Source organism: Mus musculus, chromosome 19, assembly GCF_000001635.26.
Source record: "Mus musculus strain C57BL/6J chromosome 19, GRCm38.p6 C57BL/6J".
Lineage (NCBI taxonomy): Eukaryota > Metazoa > Chordata > Mammalia > Rodentia > Muridae > Mus > Mus musculus.
Window position 1 is genome coordinate 53,769,334 of NC_000085.6, and position 19,673 is coordinate 53,789,006.

Genomic DNA, 19,673 nt, shown 5'->3' on the forward strand with positions numbered 1-19,673 from the left:
AATAAATGTTGTTCCTTAAAACAAACAAACAAACAAACAAAAAAACCAAAAAATGGGGTTGAGAGATGGCTCAGTGGTTAAGAACACTTGCTGCTCTTGCTGAGGATCTGTGTTCGGTTCCCAGCACCCACATGATGTGCACAACTATCCATAAGTGCAGCTCTGGGGATCTGATGCCCTTTTCTGGACTCCGAGGGCACTAGATAAGCACGTGGGCACATAAAATAAGATATAAGTAAAATAAGGTTACCACCTTATTATGGTACCTTAAAGACACACACACACACACACATACACACACAGAGAGAGACAGAGACAGAGAGAGAATGAGAGAGAGAGAGAGAGAGAGAGGTGTCATGTGATTTTGCTACAACTATCCCACTGAGTTGGGAACAAAGATTCATTGTAATAAAGCAAGCACTATTGGGCTCACTCATGACCTGAACATTGAAATTATAGCTATTGATTTTATTACTGTGGTATAAATAACTCTACACCATGTTGTCTTTATGACCTGTGCAAGTCTTAGAAACAATAGTGTGTGCACAAAGTAAAGATATCTGATTAAGTCCTAGAGTTTAGTCTACGGTATGTTGTCAATGACAATTTCTTTGTCTCACTGATCTGATGACAGAAATTCTCTCTTACTTAGGAGCTTTCATTCTGAGGCTCCATGGATGCCTAGAACCACTGGCTAATTCTGAGCTCTCATCATGTACATTTTCCTATACATACATACACACATACATGTATATATACTTATGATAAGGTTTTACTTATTTATTATTATTATTATTATTATTATTATTATTATTATTATTATTATTATTATTTGGTATTTCAAGACAGAGTTTTCTCTGTATAGCCCTGGCTGTCCTGGAACTCACTCTGTAGACCAGGCTGGCCTCGAACTCAGAAATCCTCCTGCCTCTGCCTCCCAAGTGCTGGGATTAAAGGTGTGGGCCACCATTGCCCAGCTGATAAAGTTTTACTTAACACATAAGAGATCAATAATAAGTAGAAACAAAATGAAACAGTTATAAAATAAACTATTGAAATTGCCAGCTTCATTAGTCTTGAGTCTTGGGGCATTACTAAGTAAAACAGGCAAACAGTGTGGTAGTCCAGGAGTTGATCTGGCAGTCAAGACTACTAGGCACCTAAGGCAGGAAGTCTATACTGTGTGGAGATGCTGGGTAAAGGATGGTTCACATTGGCGCAGGGCACAGGAGGGTAGCAGGGCATTTCATCATGCCACTCAGAGGTACACATTCAGGTACAGATTCAAAACTAATACAATGTTTCCTCCTGGAGTTTCCCACTTGATGCTTTCAGACCAGAGTTGTGAGGGTTAGCATTCACTATCTTAGAATCACCTGGGAGTTGGACCTTTTGGGCATACTGTGGGGAACTTTCCTGATGGTATTAACTGAGGGAGGAAGACCCATCCTAGGTGTGGGTGGAGCCATTCTCTGGATGTGAGACCTTGGACTATAAGATAAGAAAGTAGCCTCAGCAGCAGCATTCGCTCATCTCATTGTTTCTCGGCTGATGCAGCATGGCCGGTGGCTTCGAGCCGCCTCTGCCTTCCCTTCTCCCAAGAGGCTGTTCTGTGATCTGTGAGAGAAATAAACTTCTAGTTAGGATATATTATCGCCTTAAAACAAATAGAAACTAACCCAAGAGTTGATCGGAGGTAACTAAAGAAGACCACAGAAGGTAATGCCACAGGAGGTAGAGGACCCTCTGCATAAGAGCCACCAGGAAACTGAATGTTAAGGGCAAGTCCCCTTGGTACTGTTCTGGAAAGTTCTGGAGCATCTGTATTTATTTTTGAATAGAAAGTGAGACTTCTTGAAAATGGTCTCTGACTGGCTGTGCATCAACAGGGAGAAGAGAGTTAAGTATTAGTTGAGAAGAAAAATAAACAAACAAATAAAAACCAAAAAAACCCAATTCACACAAAACATCCTTTTCCCCTGTGGTTGGTCTGTCAGCGGCCCTGGCTTCTCAGGCCGCTTCAGATCCTGCTGTCCCCCTGGGCCATGGTGGTGCAGAAACCAGTGCCTAAGGTGAAGAGGTACATGGGGGTGCCCCTTTCCCCCTGGACACAGAGCTCTTTCTGTCCCAGTGTTCAGTCCTCTGCCCTTAAGGGAGCACTTTCATCCTGGGAAGCTTCATGGGAAAGCATTTTTGTTCCTTCCTGTAGATAGGACAACTCACTCCTGGGGGTCAGGGGTCACGGGCTCGCCTGAGGCCTCCACAAAATGATAGGTGGAAGGATAGAGGGAAGGATATTATTTTTACCTTTAACCAAAACTTCATTAGCGTGTGTAATTGTTCTAAATAATAGGCTTCATTATATTTTCATTTGGAGAAGTGTGTAATGTGTGCTTTCATCATATTTACCTCCCTCAACTCCCAGCTGATGGCCGCCCTCTTCTTCTCTACACAGGACTGTTGGTTTTGTTTTTTTTTTTTTTTTTTTTTTTTTTGTTTTTGGAGACAGAGTCTCTCTGTATAGTCATGGTTGCCCTGGAACTCACTCTGTAGACCAGGCTGGCCTTGAACTCAGAAATCCGCCTGCCTCTGCCTCCCAAGTGCTGGGATTAAAGGCATGTGCCACCACTGCCTGGCTTCTTGTTGGTTCTTGAATACACCAAGAAAAGCAACTTTTGCGGGAGAAGCAGCACTCATTTTACCTTTACCTGTTTAAACTCTTTAAGCTGTAATCTCACATGCTCACATTTTCCAACCTGACCTTCTAAAACACCGCTCTGAACATTTTCAATGGTGTGCAGTGGCTGAGGCAGAGAGATGAAATGTTCCCTTGTGAGTGTTGGAGAAAGTGGAGCCAGCTTTGTTTTTCCATCAGAGAGCGGACAATGGGGAGCAGGGAATTAGTGGTTCTGAGGTCTGAAGGCATTTCCTGAGATTGATCCACCAACAGGAGACTCTGCTATGTTTTGCCAACCAAGAGCGTGAGAAGTTTTCAGCTGCAAGGCAAGTCAAAGCTGAAAAACATGAGTGTTCCTTGTGTCAGGCGGGTTGGTATTACCTGGGGGTGGGGGTGGGGACTCTGAAGGCTTAGCCAGTGGTGGTGCTTAAAACAGCAGGCACCCAGCAGCCGAAGAGTGACCACAGACAGCAAGTCTTCTGTGTGCCAAGACCATCTCTAAGAAGGAAGGTTGCCAAGGACCAGCTCACTCAGAGGCAACGTCAGGAAGGATGTGCTAGGCTTGGTTAGGATGCAGAGCTGGAGGAAAGCTCTGTGTGGACCCTAAATTTTCACTGAAAAGCTGGGCGTTCATGAGTGCACACACTAGCTCTGTACACCTGGACTATTTATTTATACTTTCTCTGCTTGTGTTTTGTGACTTTCCCTCTTGGTGGTAAAACACCCATAACATAAAACTGACCACGAATTACATGCGATAAGTCCAACCTCTGTTTGGTTTTGGAACCCTCTTTTCATCCCTAACGAGACCCTGTACTCATTATACAACAACAACTTCTTCTTCAGCCTGTGGTAAGCATGGGTCTGCATTGCGTCCCCATGGGTTTGGCGATCCTGGATAGTTCCTATAAATGTAGTAACCCAGTGGATGGTGTTTTGTGGACAGCTTCTTTCCCCCATGCATAATGATTTTGAAATCGAGTCCTGCTGTTTGGTCTGGCCTCTCTTTCATATTCTTGAAACATTACTACGCAAAAGGCATTGTGGGGCAGGGCTGAAAGAGGACAAGGCCTCACAACACTCAAGTAGGGAAGTGTGAATCCCGCTAGTTCTGGAATTAGACAGTGGCACGTGACACCATTCAGAGCCAGAAAGGTGTATGGTATGTCTGTGTAGGTGTGGGTGGCCAGAGTGCCCGACTCAAAAGGCCTGCGGAGGGGAGGAGAGATGCCAGTAAGATGAATACCTTTCTGAAAACTCTGGGCTTGGTGAGGAGGAGCCCCTTAAGGTGTAGCGTGGGGCAGTGATGTGCTGTGGTGCACTCTATGGGAGGCACTCCAGTGGCTTCCTGAACATAGGGCCTGGAGCCGTGGGTGGATATTAGGAGCCATTCAGGAGGGTGCTGTAATAACATGGGTGTTTGCAGTGGGAATAGTGCTTCATCCTGTGTGGGGCTGGCTGTGTGCTGAGACAGGTAGTGATAAAAGGACGTTTAATAGCACACCAAAGGAAAGCACCTAAGGCCGTGTACGTTGTCTTTTCAGAAGAGCCCAGCTAACACTTCCGTTTCCTCATGCCTCCCTGTGCTGAAAACCAATCGTTCAGTCTGCAAAGATGGCTCAGCGGGTAAATGAGTTTGCTTCACTAACCGGGTGACATAAGTTCAAATCCTTGTAACTCTTGTTGAAAGCCAGACTCAGTTAATGCTGAGTAGCTGTAATTACAGCATGCCTCTTCGGCGTTATAGGACACCAGAGAAGAAAATTCTACCATCTTAAAAAGGTGGAAAGTCACTGACTGACAACCAGAGGTTGTCCTCTGCCTCCTACAAATGCACTGTGCCATGTGCACACATCTGGATTTCACATCATACATGCACACACATATGTACACAAATAACCACCCAGGATTTTCAGTACAGTTCTTTGTGGATGAGGTACTGAGAGGTTGAAGGATTGCCCATGAAGACAAAGCAGCAAGGGCTGAGGTTCGAGCCTAGATCCTCTGCCTTCTGCTCCTCTGGGCCACCTGCTCCTGCTCCCCATTGGGTCCTGTGCGTTTGAGCCCTGTGTGCTTCCTTGCTGGTGGGCGACGGCTTCCTGTTCCTTATTTCACTACAGAGGAGCAGCATTCGTCCTGCGGTTTGTCTTCCCAACTGTTTGTTCAGACAAGCTGAGCAGAGTTGGGGGTGTCGGTGCCTTTTAGACAGGGCTCTAGTCATCTTACCTGAGTGTTAACTAAGAGTTAACCAGTTGTATTTTCCCACCTCAGCCAGTGTATTGAACTGTGTGGCACAGGGAGCAGGAGTTGGAGGAAGAGGAGGAGGCCTTCAGCCTGAGCAGGGAACAAAGCTGGGACTTTGCTCTCTCCTCCTCGGGACTGAATGGAGTTCCTGCTGGTTTTGTGTGCACAGCCTCAGGGGGATTGTGCTGGCTACATTCCCAGGACTTGCATTCTCTCCCAGAAGCCAGAGGTGTGTGGCATTAGTCCAGATGACCATGTGAGCAGCTGCCTCCTTTATCTGAAGTCGCTGATCTGTACAAAGGAACAGCTTCTCGTATCTGAGAAGTCAGTGACCCGTGTGAGGGGCCAGCTAATCCTTCAATTAGTTCATGTTCATACAAGATAAACAAGGAGGGTGAGGGAGGGCCGACCGTTTCCAGAGGGTGGTCAAGTCCCAAGTCCCTGAGATAATTTGCTTTTTAAAAACCAAAATCCTTCTGCCCTTGACCCTTTGAAACCCCAGAGCCTGGCTAAATGAGGTACTCTTACTACAAAGTTAAGTGTGTATACCCATATACACACACACACAGGCACAGGCAATATGCACACACACATGCACACCCCTCCACACAGCCTTAAAAAACATTCATTTGTACAATCAGCTGCCTAAATCTTCCCTAGCATCTACTATGTTTTCTAGAGTCAGAAAAGCCCTGGTTCACGTTCTATGGAACAGTGTTCTTGTTCCATGAAGATCACCTGCTTACATGTTTGGAGGTCCTGCAACTTCCAAAGGTGTTGCATGGAATACAAAAGGAAGACAGAGTTTCAAGATCTACAGCAACCTCTGGGCAACGTTATCTAACTAAGGATACTGTTCATAGTGTCAACCAAACTGTGGGGGACACAGCTGTGAGTAGAATAATGCTTGCAGGGACCCTAGTGGAGAGACTCAGAAAGCTCTGTCAAAGCACAGAGAGAACGGCATGTCTGGGGTAAGCTACAGGCACAGGACCCTGAGGAGACAGGAAACAAGTTCAGGCATACTGTAAACTCAGCCCAGCATCGCTGTAAGCTCAGCCCAGGCATCACTGTAAACTCAGCCCAGCATCGCTGTAAGCTCAGCCCAGGCATCACTGTAAACTCAGCCCAGCATCGCTGTAAGCTCAGCCCAGGCATCACTGTAAACTCAGCCCAGCATCGCTGTAAGCTCAGCCCAGGCATCGCTGTAAACTCAGCCCAGGCATCACTGTAAACTCAGCCCAGCATCGCTGTAAGCTCAGCCCAGGCATCGCTGTAAACTCAGCCCAGGCATCGCTGTAAACTCAGCCCAGCATCGCTGTAAACTCAGCCCAGCATCGCTGTAAGCTCAGCCCAGGCATCGCTGTAAACTCAGCCCAGGCATCGCTGTAAACTCAGCCCAGGCATCACTGTAAACTCAGCCCAGCATCGCTGTAAGCTCAGCCCAGGCATCATCACTGTAAACTCAGCCCAGCATCGCTGTAAGCTCAGCCCAGGCATCGCTGTAAACTCAGCCCAGCATCGCTGTAAGCTCAGCCCAGGCATCACTGTAAACTCAGCCCAGCATCGCTGTAAGCTCAGCCCAGGCATCGCTGTAAACTCAGCCCAGCATCGCTGTAAACTCAGCCCAGCATCGCTGTAAGCTCAGCCCAGGCATCGCTGTAAACTCAGCCCAGCATCGCTGTAAGCTCAGCCCAGGCATCGCTGTAAACTCAGCCCAGCATCGCTGTAAGCTCAGCCCAGGCATCACTGTAAACTCAGCCCAGCATCGCTGTAAGCTCAGCCCAGGCATCACTGTAAACTCAGCCCAGCATCGCTGTAAGCTCAGCCCAGCATCGCTGTAAGCTCAGCCCAGGCATCACTGTAAACTCAGCCCAGCATCGCTGTAAGCTCAGCCCAGGCATCACTGTAAGCTCAGCCCAGCATCGCTGTAAGCTCAGCCCAGCATCGCTGTAAGCTCAGCCCAGGCATCACTGTAAACTCAGCCCAGCATCACTGTAAACTCAGCCCAGCATCGCTGTAAACTCAGCCCAGGCATCACTGTAAACTCAGCCCAGCATCGCTGTAAGCTCAGCCCAGGCATCACTGTAAACTCAGCCCAGCATCGCTGTAAACTCAGCCCAGCATCGCTGTAAACTCAGCCCAGCATCGCTGTAAACTCAGCCCAGCATCGCTGTAAACTCAGCCCAGGCATCACTGTAAACTCAGCCCAGCATCGCTGTAAGCTCAGCCCAGGCATCACTGTAAACTCAGCCCAGCATCGCTGTAAACTCAGCCCAGCATCGCTGTAAACTCAGCCCAGCATCGCTGTAAACTCAGCCCAGGCATCACTGTAAACTCAGCCCAGGCATCACTGTAAACTCAGCCCAGCATCGCTGTAAACTCAGCCCAGCATCGCTGTAAACTCAGCCCAGCATCGCTGTAAGCTCAGCCCAGCATCGCTGTAAACTCAGCCCAGCATCGCTGTAAACTCAGCCCAGCATCGCTGTAAGCTCAGCCCAGGCATCGCTGTAAACTCAGCCCAGCATCGCTGTAAACTCAGCCCAGCATCGCTGTAAGCTCAGCCCAGGCATCGCTGTAAACTCAGCCCAGCATCGCTGTAAACTCAGCCCAGGCATCACTGTAAACTCAGCCCAGCATCGCTGTAAGCTCAGCCCAGGCATCACTGTAAACTCAGCCCAGCATCGCTGTAAGCTCAGCCCAGGCATCACTGTAAACTCAGCCCAGCATCGCTGTAAACTCAGCCCAGCATCGCTGTAAGCTCAGCCCAGGCATCGCTGTAAACTCAGCCCAGCATCGCTGTAAGCTCAGCCCAGGCATCACTGTAAACTCAGCCCAGCATCGCTGTAAGCTCAGCCCAGCATCGCTGTAAACTCAGCCCAGCATCGCTGTAAGCTCAGCCCAGGCATCACTGTAAACTCAGCCCAGGCATCGCTGTAAACTCAGCCCAGCATCGCTGTAAACTCAGCCCAGGCATCACTGTAAACTCAGCCCAGCATCGCTGTAAGCTCAGCCCAGGCATCACTGTAAACTCAGCCCAGGCATCGCTGTAAACTCAGCCCAGCATCGCTGTAAACTCAGCCCAGCATCGCTGTAAGCTCAGCCCAGGCATCACTGTAAACTCAGCCCAGCATCGCTGTAAGCTCAGCCCAGGCATCGCTGTAAACTCAGCCCAGCATCGCTGTAAGCTCAGCCCAGGCATCGCTGTAAACTCAGCCCAGCATCGCTGTAAGCTCAGCCCAGGCATCACTGTAAACTCAGCCCAGCATCGCTGTAAGCTCAGCCCAGGCATCACTGTAAACTCAGCCCAGCATCGCTGTAAGCTCAGCCCAGGCATCACTGTAAACTCAGCCCAGCATCGCTGTAAGCTCAGCCCAGGCATCACTGTAAACTCAGCCCAGCATCGCTGTAAGCTCAGCCCAGGAGAGCCTTAACTTGGGTTTTCTTTATTTTGTGTGCACACGCCATGTGTCACACGTAGAGCTCAGCAGACAATGTGCAGGAGTCAGTCTCTGCTTCTACCACGTGGGATCCAGGACTGGACTTGGGTTGTCCAGCTCGAAGGCAGGTGCCTTTACCCACTGAGACATCTCACTGCCCCTAGCTGTGATTTTAAGTCAGTGTGCGGGACTGTGCCCTTCACTTAGATTCAACTGGATTTCCTCTTCTGTATTTCTTTGGTTTTGTTTCTGGCTGTTTGAAATAAATTCTCAGGGTGTAACTAAGCCTGGCCTTGAACTTGTGATTTTTCTGGCCTTAGCGTCCCAAGCACAGGGATTACAAGTGTGTACAGCTGTACCCGACTTATAACTGGGTCCCTTTTTAGAAAACAATATTAGATTTTTGCCTCACAACATGTAAAATATATATATATACTTCAGCTGGTCAGCTACATGAAAATGTGCAAATGGAAACTTCAACTTTGTTTTAACAATAATCCCAGCAGAAAATCTTCAAGACTTCAAGGATTAAAAAGAATTTCTTAGAAAGAAATAAAGAAAATCTCTTTCTCTCTCTCTCTCTCTCTCTCTCTCTCTGTCACACACACACACACATACACACACACATATACACACACATACACACAAGAATATTATTTAGCCATTAAAAATAATGAAACTCTTATCATTTATAGCAGTATAAGTGAATCCAGAGTTGGTGTTAGTTGAAATAATTCAGACAGATACCATGTGCTCTCACCTCATAGACACTAAGACTAGTTGGGTTGGGGTCTGGCCCTGTGGTAAGGTGACCACCTGACATGTGCAGAGCTCTGGGCTCAATCCCTGACACTGAAAATAACAGACATAAAAGGAATAAGTTGAAAATGAGATGTTGGTGAGCGGTGGCGACTCCCAGAGGCTGTCGTGAAGAGGAGGAGACATGATAAAGACTGGTTGAAGGTACAGAAAGACACAGAGACAAAACAAACAAACCAACCAGTTCTGAAAAGTCCGTTACAGCACAGTAGGGGAGCTGTCGGTAACAACGATTTGTTGTATACCCCAAAAGAGGATTGTGAATGTTTCTAATACACACAGAAATAATAAATATTTGGCTTGGTGGGACATATGGTTTTTGATTTGATCATTGTCCCTTATAGACATGTAGAAGATAGCATACCGTACCCCAGGAATGTATTGATTCAATGCCAACTTAAATGTTAAAGGCTTCCTAGAAAAGGTTTTAAAGCTCTACTCAGACGAGAAACAGTTGAGAGGTCTGACTGGGTTACGGTGTGATTATCAGTGATGCACAGTTAAGGCTATGGCCCAGAAATGGCCCTGACTGCTGTTCCTGGACATAAGGAGCCAGAAAAAACAAGACAGGGACAGCAAACTTTACCCACCATACAGAAATGACACATTTTACAGTTGCTTAATCAGGACACTGGGAGTCTAAGGGATTGCTTTAGCCTTTATTTTATTTATATTTAGTATTTTTCAACAGTGAGAATTCAACCAAGAACCTTGCAGTGTACTAGGCAAACATCTAAGAGTGAGCTATATCCCCAGCCCTAAAGACCTTTATATTTAAAACATTTTTTAAGGAAACAGAAAACAACCACTAACCTCCACCTGCAGCATAGAAGCTGACATATAAAAGTGGAAATGGTCAGGCCCAAAGATACATTCTGATCTTAGCAAGGCCATGTGTGAGCTGTGTCCCCGGGGCTTCTCGCCGAGGAAGTCTAAACAGGACAGTGGGCCTAATGAGGAGGTGAGGTTGTACAGAGAGTTCGGCTGGAGCCCAGGGAGAGGCGGCTCTGGCTTCACAGCCTTCCTTAGCCTTGTACTTCACAGGCCCTGCCTGGCTTTGCTCAGACCCTGGACGTGGCAGGTGGATCTGCATACCTTGCAGTGATAAGCATGCTCAAAACCACACCCAGCTCCTTAATTAGATGGGTCTGTAGCTGCTGACAGTGACCTGCATAATTGGACTCCATTACTGTGGAGTCATAAGACCTGACAGAGAGCCAAGGAATATACCCAGGTATGACGTGCGAGAAGGGAGTAATGGGTGCCTACAGAGGTTCCTGCGTTTTGGTTAAGGTGATTCTCTGGAACCTGGTAATTTGAAGATAGGGTCCTTGGAATGTTTTTTTTCACCTGAAGCCTTGCTTAAGTTTTCTCATTTGTGATATAGGACAGCACGTCTCTTGCCCATAGACAGATTCAAAGATAAAGACGTTCGTGCCCTTCCATTGTGACTGAGTTATATAGTTGTCCTTATCACTGCTAACTGTCCCTGAGGAGAGTAAAGCCAAGATGTTGGTTATCTTAAATAAGTGATGGATGCATGTGTGTGTGTGTGTATGCCAGTTGTGAATGTATGTGCACCACATATGTGCAGAAGTCTACCAAAGCCAGAAGGCATCAGGTTCCTGAAACTGTAATTATAGGTAGATATGAACAACCATGTCAGTGCTAGGAATGAACCTGGGTCCTCTGCAAGAGCGATATGAGCTCTTAACCTCTGAGTCATCTCTCTAGCCCCTGGCAGCTTGTATTTTTGTGACAGGGTCTCTCACTGGCTTGAAGTTTACAGGTTGGGCTATACTGTCCTGCCAGTGGCCTCAGGGATCTTTATGCCTTTGGAGACCAAGGCTGCCTTTGACACAGGTCCTGGTAATGAAACTCAGGACTGTGTGTTTACCCAGTAAGCACCTTGCTGACTGAGCTATTTCTGCAACCCAAGAAGAGTGCGTCTTAAGATACTCAATTTTAAGTCTGACTTGAGAGTCAGTCATATCAGGGTTGGACATGGAACTCAGCAGTGGATAAAGAAACCTCGTTTCTCTAAGTGTGAATCTGACCTTTCCTCTGTCATTTCTGTTTCTTGGTGAAGGAAACTCTTCACTGGGCTTGAGGTTTCCCCTTTGGAAGGTGGCCTGAGAAACGAAGGTCCACTGGGGCTCCTCGCTGTTTGCACAGTATTTTGTAGGACCTGTGCATTACAACCATCTGTGACTTGGACACTCCAGGCACGGTGAGGTAACCTGTAGTCTCAGTACCCAGTGGGCTGAGGCAGGAGGGCCATGGGTCAAAGGTCAGCCTGGGCTACATATCAATACTGTCTTCTAAGAAGTGGGAAGACAGCAACCTTTTTAAAAGCTGTGGGCCCCATGGCTCACGCTGGGATTTGATTTCATAACTTTTAAGCTCTGCCGCTAGATTGCTGACCTGTGTGGCTAGAACGACCTCAGCTAAGAGTTCAAGTGACAAGTTCAAGTTTGTAAAATCAATAGAGAGAAAGGGACTTGGGGGGGGGGGTGGCCCCGGAGCGGGGGAGGGTTGGGGGAGGGGAGTAAGGGTTTGCCAGAGCCATTTCAGTGACCTGTGTTGAAATCTTGTGATTTATGGAAGTTGTTGAGAAATTATACAGAAAATTGGCAACAAGGGAAGTTGCTCTTGAAATCCATCCTATTAAGATAAAATTGGTTTCTTAAAAAGTCTTCATAGATTTAGTTCTTAAACCAGTGCCCAGTGCCGTTACTTGTTACTTATGTGTCTCCCTCCCCCTTTACCAGGCATCGCGTGGCACCTCCTCTATCCCAGGGACGCTAATTCTGTTTTCTGGTCAGGCCAGTCCTTTCAGGGTACATCTCCCCCACCCCCATCTTAGCAGCAACATTGTTTTTGGCAAACATCTCATTGGGAAGCCAAATTCAAGCTCAGGCCTGACTGTAGGTCCTGCTAACATTAATCCCCATTGTTGGGGCACTGTGTTGCATGATTGCATAAATATTAGAGTCTTGCAAAAGCACTGGTAATTACACACTTATACATCTGTGGCTACTGGTAATCTTTTATAAATATGTGTAGACTACATAGCAGCAAGATGAGGCAGGCTCAATTCTAGGCTATCTATAAAACTGAGAAATTTTTCAGTATTTGTGATATATGAGTGTGTATGTGGAGGCAATAAAAATCAAATTTGGTGGACGGAAGAGAGGTAACTCAGAAGTCTAGAGTGACTGTCACTTTTACAAAGGACCTGAGTTTGGTGCCTGGAATCTACCTGGTGGCTCATTATGATGGTAATTCCAATTCCAGAGGACTCAGTGCTGTCTCTGTCCTCTGCAGACTCCCATGCAATGGTGCCCACGAGCTTACACAAGCACACACATAAACTGAAAATAATTTAAAAAATAAAATCTGGAGACTAGAGAGAAAGCTCAGTGGATAAAGTAATTGTAAGCATAAGGCTTGAAGTGGGATCTCTAGTGCTTACATAACAGCTGGGCAGGCATGGCAGGCCACATGTAATCCCAGCACTTGGGAGGCAAAGAAAAACGGTCCCTTGAAAGCTTGGCTAGATATGCTGAATTGGGCAACTCTGGGGTCAGGGAGGGACTCTGCCTTAATAAATAAAATGGAAAGCCACTGAGGAAGATAACTGATGTCAACCTCGGACCACACACATGTGCACGCGTGTGCGTGCGAGACACACACACACACACAGTGACCCATATTCATCTGAACACATACACACCGCATACAAAAATACTAATATGTTAAAAAAAAAAAGAGGGGTTGGTGAGATGGCTCAGCGGATAAGAGCACTGACTGCCCTTCTGAAGGTCCTGAGTTCAAACCCCAGCAACCACATGGTGGCTCACAACCACCAGTAATGAGATCTGATGCCCTCTTCTGGTGCATTTGAAGTCAGCTACAGTGTACTTATGTATAATAATAAACAAATCTTAAGAAAAAAAGAAAAAGAAAGAAAGAAAGACAGGAAAGACAGACCGACCTGAAAAGTATTCCAAACTGTCTAGGTGAAGTCACCATGACTTTGGTTCAACCATTTAATCCCATCAGACTTCATTTCCAACACCCATGATGATAAGCGTAATGTACTTGTCTAAGGAACTCACCTATGAGTTTTGCATTCAGTTATAAACAGGGCTATTTTGGGTGAAAGCATTAAAATTGTAAAGTTCAAATAGAAAACTATTGCTGTTGGATGCTGGAAAGCGGGGGACAGTGAGGAGCAAGGCTTTCCCACAGCACATGGGCACCCCTTAAAGGCTACACAAGTTCACAGAAAAATTAAGGTACAGCTTTTCCGTACATCCCAGCCTCACTTCAGTGCATAGTCTCCTCCACCATTATCAACATCCCTCACCAAAGCAGTAGTGACTAGCAGAGAGCCACATGTATCTGGGGATAAGGAGAGATATTTGGAAGGTAGTTAAGGATTATGCTGGCTTAAGGAAGTGGGGATGGGGGCTCCTCCAGACCCATGACTTCTCTAAACCCAAGTAGTTGGCTAGGCCTCCAGCACCAGGCATGGCTTCCCTTCTGTTGAGTGTGTCTTAAGTTTAATTAGAGAGCTATGGTCCTCAGGGTTACTGTGCCATATTTGTTGTTGTTTTAGTTCACAGGCATCATACCTGAGTAGGACTATGGGTTGTTTTCCTCACTTGGAAGCTTGCACAGCACCTTCTGGTACCAGGAAAGCTAGCACCCAGAGGAGACTTTTCAGCTAGATCCTCAGGGTCTTGTGTCTGAAGTACATGATGTCTTCATCAATAGGGACTCACTAGGAGTCCCTACTCAACATCCGGGAGGCAAGCAAGGGCTACAGCAACAGCCTAGCATGTTTTGGGAGTCTCTTGGACTCCTCTGACCCACAGCTTAAAAGGGGGCTTCTCAAGCTTGGTGGTGGGGGTTTTGTTATATAGTCCGTGGCTCTTAGGCTCTTGGGATGAGTCTTGTCTGACCAGCTGAGTAGATTTCATTTAACTGTTAATGTATGTATATGTATATGTATATGTATATGTATATGTATATGTATATGTATATGTATATGTATATGTATATGTATATGTATATACACAGACACACATGTATTATATGCAATTTTAGGGAAATAATAATATGATTCCTTATGGCTTTACAGACATTCTCTAATCTCATTTACCTTCTCTCTCCTTATGTCTTGACCTCCCTCCCTGTCCCTAACAAAAGTTCCTCTTTCCCATTTCCCCCTTTAAATCACTTGTTGTTCCCTGTAGCTTCCCCCTGATGCCCCCCCCCCCACGCCATTTTCAGTTTGCTTTCCTTTTTCTGTACTATACAAGTTGTACTCTCATGTCTTAGTCAGGGCTCTATTGCTGGGAAGAGGCACCAGGACCACAGAAGGAAAGATCTTTCTTACAGTTTCAGAAGTTTAGTCCATTGTCACCATGGCAGGGAGCTTTGGGCACACAGATGCCGTCATGGTGCTGGAGAAGCTAAGAGTTCTACACCCCATCTGCTGGCAGTAAGAAGAGAGAGAACCACTGAGCCTGGCTTGGGCTTCTGAGAACCTAAAGCCCATGTCCCATGACACATTTCCTCCAACAAGGCCACATCTACTTCAACAAGTAGTATCACTCTCTAAGCACTCAAATATATGAGCCTGTGGGGACCATTCCTGTATTCAAACCACAATGCACATCTTGAGATTTAGAGCTAGGAGCCATAGAAGAGAGAGACTCTCTGAGTCTGGGTTACCTCACTCAGTACAATCCTTTATAGTTCTATCCATTTACCTGATTACAAACACATACCACCAAGCCCAATCTATGTGGTGCTAGGGATAGAGCCAGGACTTTGTACAGATTAGGCAAATGCCTGACTACCTGGGGTACTCCAGCACTAACTGCGCTATATTGTATCTCCAGCACTAACTGAGCTATATTGTATCTCCAGCACTAACTGAGCTATATTGTATCTCATCTCTAGCATATAAGTGAGCTATATATATATACATACATATATATATATATAGCATATATATATATATATATATATATATATATCTAGCATATAAGTGAGCATATAGCATATAAGTGAGCTTTATTGTATCTCCAGCACAGAGTGAGCTATGTGGTATCTCCAGCACTAACTCAGCTTGGCCATTTCTCCCCTTTGGTACACTTAAGATACTCAGTTGTCTTTGTCATCCATTTTTGATGTTGCAATCTCATTTTTCACTCTTCTGTTTCACTGAAGGTAATGTGTGTTTTCCTTTAAGTTTCTCTCTTACTTGTTCTCATCCAAACCACCACAGTACTACTCTACTTTCTTTGGGTTCTCATCCACATGGCCCCTAACTGTCAGGCTGTACCATGTCTGTAACTTTTTACTGTTTATAAAGCAATCGAGTGCAAGTTGTTTTCAATGAGAGATTACAGGCCAGACAATGTGACCCATCATATCTGCTCTTCTGGGAAAAGGATATTTCATGTCCATTGTGTATGATTATGCATATGTGTTTGACAGTTATAGTTGTCCTTAGGAAAATCAGAAATTTCAGAGGCAGAATGATCAAGGGAACGCAGAGTCACAGATTGGTATTGCTTCCAAGAGGCAGTGGGAAAGACTGATCTGGTGTAGAGTTTCAGGGATGTCCAACCTTTTGACATTGTGCTCTGATGTCACCTACAGATGGGTTGGATTGAATTCATAGGTATCCTGATAGGCAGAGGACTTGTGGGCTCCAGGTTGGCCATGTTTGATAGGCCTTCTCTGACTGCTCCTCTGTAGTGTGGAATTAAAGAGCCCATCCCTCTATGTGTTGTTGTTCTTTTATAGAGGGTTAAGTAATTTCTTGGGCAATAAGTTAAATCTTGGCCTTGAAAAAAAAAAAAGAGCCATCAAGGGAACTCTACTCTTAACTGGCTTCCCTGCCCCTGTGTGGCTCTCAGCTGTCCTGTGGTGGCTAAGGTGCAGTCTCTTCAAGAGTGTCTGTAAGGGCAGCTGGCTCTGATGCAGTCTGGAGAGGCCACATTAGTCAGTGGAGTCTTCTCCATTGCCCTGATCCTTAACACTCCGACGTGTGTCTGTGACTGTGAAGGTGGATTCCTGCCTCTGGTTACAGCTTAGGGCACATCAGCAAATAAGTTCAGGCCACTCATAAGTTTGCAAGTCTAGACTCTGGCTTCCCCATAATGTCACGCTTTGGCCAGTTGGTGTTGGATCAAGATTTCCAAACTTTAAACTCTAAATGTCAGTACTGAAGAGATAAGTCAGGCAGTAAAGTACTCGCCTTGCAAGCATGAGGACCTGAATTGATCCCAAGAACTCATGTTAAAATGCTGGGCATGGTAGCATTGGGCTCGACATCCCAGTTCAGGGGAGGTGGAGATAGACAGACCCATGGGGCTTTTTGGTCATCCAGCGTAGACCTGTCTCCAAAAGCAATGACCCCTGAGAGGATGGTGTTGTGGAATAGTGGCTAAGGTGGTCCTTGGGTCTCCAGACATATGCTCACACAGACAAACACAGTGGCACACACACACACACACACACACACACACACACACACACACACACACACGGATTCCAAATGTTGACCATGAATTTGTGACAGATAGGCATTCAGATTCCACAATAGGATGGAAACCTGAGAAATTGCCATGGGCATGAGAATATACCGTAAATCATTTGTTCATTCAGGAAACATTCAATGGGCTTCTTTCTGGCAAGCTCAGTACTAGGGGGCTATATAGCACCCTTTCCTCCGAGAGGTTACAGTTTAGAATATCTACAAGGAGCACAAAAGAGTTCACCAACACAGAGACTGAGGTGCTGAGGAGCTCCTGAGAATGGTTGGCAAAGTGCCTTGGCTATGATGTTGGCATCTCTCCACTTTTTGGAGGCAGCTGTGCTCCTGTGTCTAAGATTCAAAGTGGAAAAGGCCTGATTTTACCTCTTTTTTCTGCTGCTTCTGACCAGAGAGTGTGCAATTTCTATGATTAATTCATGAGCCAAGCATCAGAACAGACCCAATTTCCTGAAAATTGTATCAAATGGCTGTTGGAATTCAAGTTCATAAAATGTTGGGGGCTAATTCTTGCCGATTCTTTCAAGGCTCACTGCCCTGCAGAGCTCCTACACAAACAGGGCTCTCGTGCTTATAAAACAGCACTGAAGAGGATCAGATAAAACGTCAGTGAACAATGGCTGGAGGGTCTTTAGAGGGAAAACAACTTAGAATTAGATTCTTTCCTCAATCCAGACTAAAGGGTACACTGGCAAAGTTCCAACTTGTCCCCCCTTTTCTTGGTAAAATATGGGGCTATTTAGTGCCTACTCACCCAACTTTCTCGACTGTGAGGACGTCGCCCTTTTTGGCTCATAGCTCGGATCCCATCTGCTTTTGCTTGGCTTTTTATTTGCTTTTTTTCCTTCCTCCTATGGGTCTCTGATCATGTGGCTGAGTATTTTGATCCCAATCAAAGGTGACTTTCATACTCAGCTTGTTATGCAAGCTTGGTGCCCTGTGACACATGGTGTGCGTTACAGCTTTTACATCCTTGTGCTGTGGTGTTTGGCTGTGAAGACTGTATCTGCTAAATGTCACACTCTAGCCATTCAAATGTTCACTGAAGTAACAACTAAAGTAAGACTGTAGCAGAGTTGCTAGTCTGAGGCCAGCAGAACTCCTCCATGGCAGGCAGTGTCAGCCTTACACCCCAGGGTGCACCCCATCGAGTTGCATGTTTATATACACATAGATGGAAGAAAACAGAGACCAAGCGACAGAGTGTCTGCTGCTCTGTTAGAATCTTGGTCTTTCACAAAAGAAGGAAGAAAGATAGTGTGGCCTGCTGGAGTTTGACTGATGGTGAAGGCATGGAAAGGTACTTGGGTCCTAGAGAAGAACTGAGAGTTAGTTTCAGCTACTCTGCTCCTCCCTCAGCACTTCCAGGCATGGTAGCTTCATATGCCTTGAAGGGGTCTATGAATAGATGTTATCTTGGTCTCTGGGAAGATATGTGGCATCTGGCTGGCATGGCTGATGTCAATCCCAGAGTGATGGAGAGACCCTACTGCCACTTATTCAACAAAATTGATCTATCTCTCCCGGTCATTTCTTGTGTTGTTGTTTGAATGAGACAGAGGTCCATGTACCTGACCTTGAACTTGCTATATATATGCAGCTTAGGATGAACTTGAACTTGAACTTCCTGCCTCCACTTCTCAGGCCCTGGGCTTAAAGCTGTGTACTACCCCGTACAATCGGTGCAGTGCTGTGGATCAAATCCAGGGCTTTGTACTGTTTGACAAGCACTCTATCGACTGAGGTGCATCTCAGCTCTCTTGTTTACTCTCATTTTCTTTTAACATTGGACTTATTTTCTTCATTTGTTATTTGCTATTTGATTCCTTCATTATTTGTGTGTGCGCGCGCGCGCACACACACACACACACACACACACACACGTGTGTATGCATGAGTCATGGCACATGGGTGACTTTCAGGAACTGGTTCTCTTCTTCCTTGCACATCCCAGGATGTGAACCCTGGTCACCAGGCAGCAAGTGCCTTTCCTGCTGAGCCAGCTGCCCAGCGGTTGTTATTTATTCTTATACATCTATATGGATGTACATGTGCCAGGGCCTGCTCTAGGCATACCGAGAGGCAAAAAGATGGCAAGAAGCCTGCTCCGTGGTACTTGTATTCTAATGGTAATCATGCACAAGATAAAATAAGGAAATGATAACTTCTTTTGATAAAGGTATCCTAAGGAAAGGGGACAGAGGCCAGCCATACATCATGTCTTATATCCCCAAGAGCTGGTTTGCTTCTCTGGGGTGACAGTAGCACAGAGACCTGAGGTGAATAGAGTCAGTCACATGACGATCCTAAGAAGTTCTGTCTCATCAAGTCCTCTGAGTGCTGGAAGTTTTCCATCCCCCTGTGTCCATTACAGTCACATCTGGCTGTCGAGTGCATGTAGTGTGGCTAGTCAGAGAGAAACAGAGATGAAAGTGTGTTTGTAGCTACATGGACCTATGTGTGGAGGCTGGAGGTCAATGTACAATGTCTTCTATTGCTCTCCACTCTTTCATTAAACCTGGAAGTCACTGATTATAGATTAGCTGGCCCGTTAGTCTCAGAGGTTTGCTGTCTTTATAATTTAGCACTGGCGTCATGGGTATGCACTTCCACACCTGGCTTTTTATCTGAATGTTGAAGATCAGAACCCAGGCTCTCAGGCTAGCACGCCAGAACCATACCATGGGGCACCTCCCAGCCCTTGAGATTAAAATTGTATTTAGCATTAATGGCATCAATAGAGAAGTACCTGTGTGACTAGGAGATATCTTACTGGACAGTCAAGCTCCAGTACCAAGGGCGGCTTGTACAAGGGCCTGTGGAGATGGCTGGTTTGCAATCCCGATGTGTGTTTGGGTGTTACATTCCTCCCTTAAAGAGCAAACCTACAAGATGTAATGATGCTTCCTTCTTC

At 46.1% G+C, this 19,673-nt stretch overlaps 1 protein-coding gene and 1 long non-coding RNA gene across 4 annotated transcripts in view; one reads left to right on the forward strand and one right to left on the reverse strand.

Moving 5' to 3' along the window:
* The window catches only part of Rbm20 (RNA binding motif protein 20), a 206,095-nt gene that overhangs the window by 108,345 nt on the left and 78,077 nt on the right, over positions 1-19,673 (forward strand). The gene's annotated exons all lie outside the window — the stretch shown is intronic.
* Gm30890 lies at positions 1,032-17,691 on the reverse strand. Its single transcript, XR_877920.2, has 2 exons — positions 17,514-17,691; positions 1,032-1,617 (listed from the first exon to the last, which is right to left on the reverse strand). It is a non-coding gene; the product is annotated as a predicted gene, 30890 (long non-coding RNA).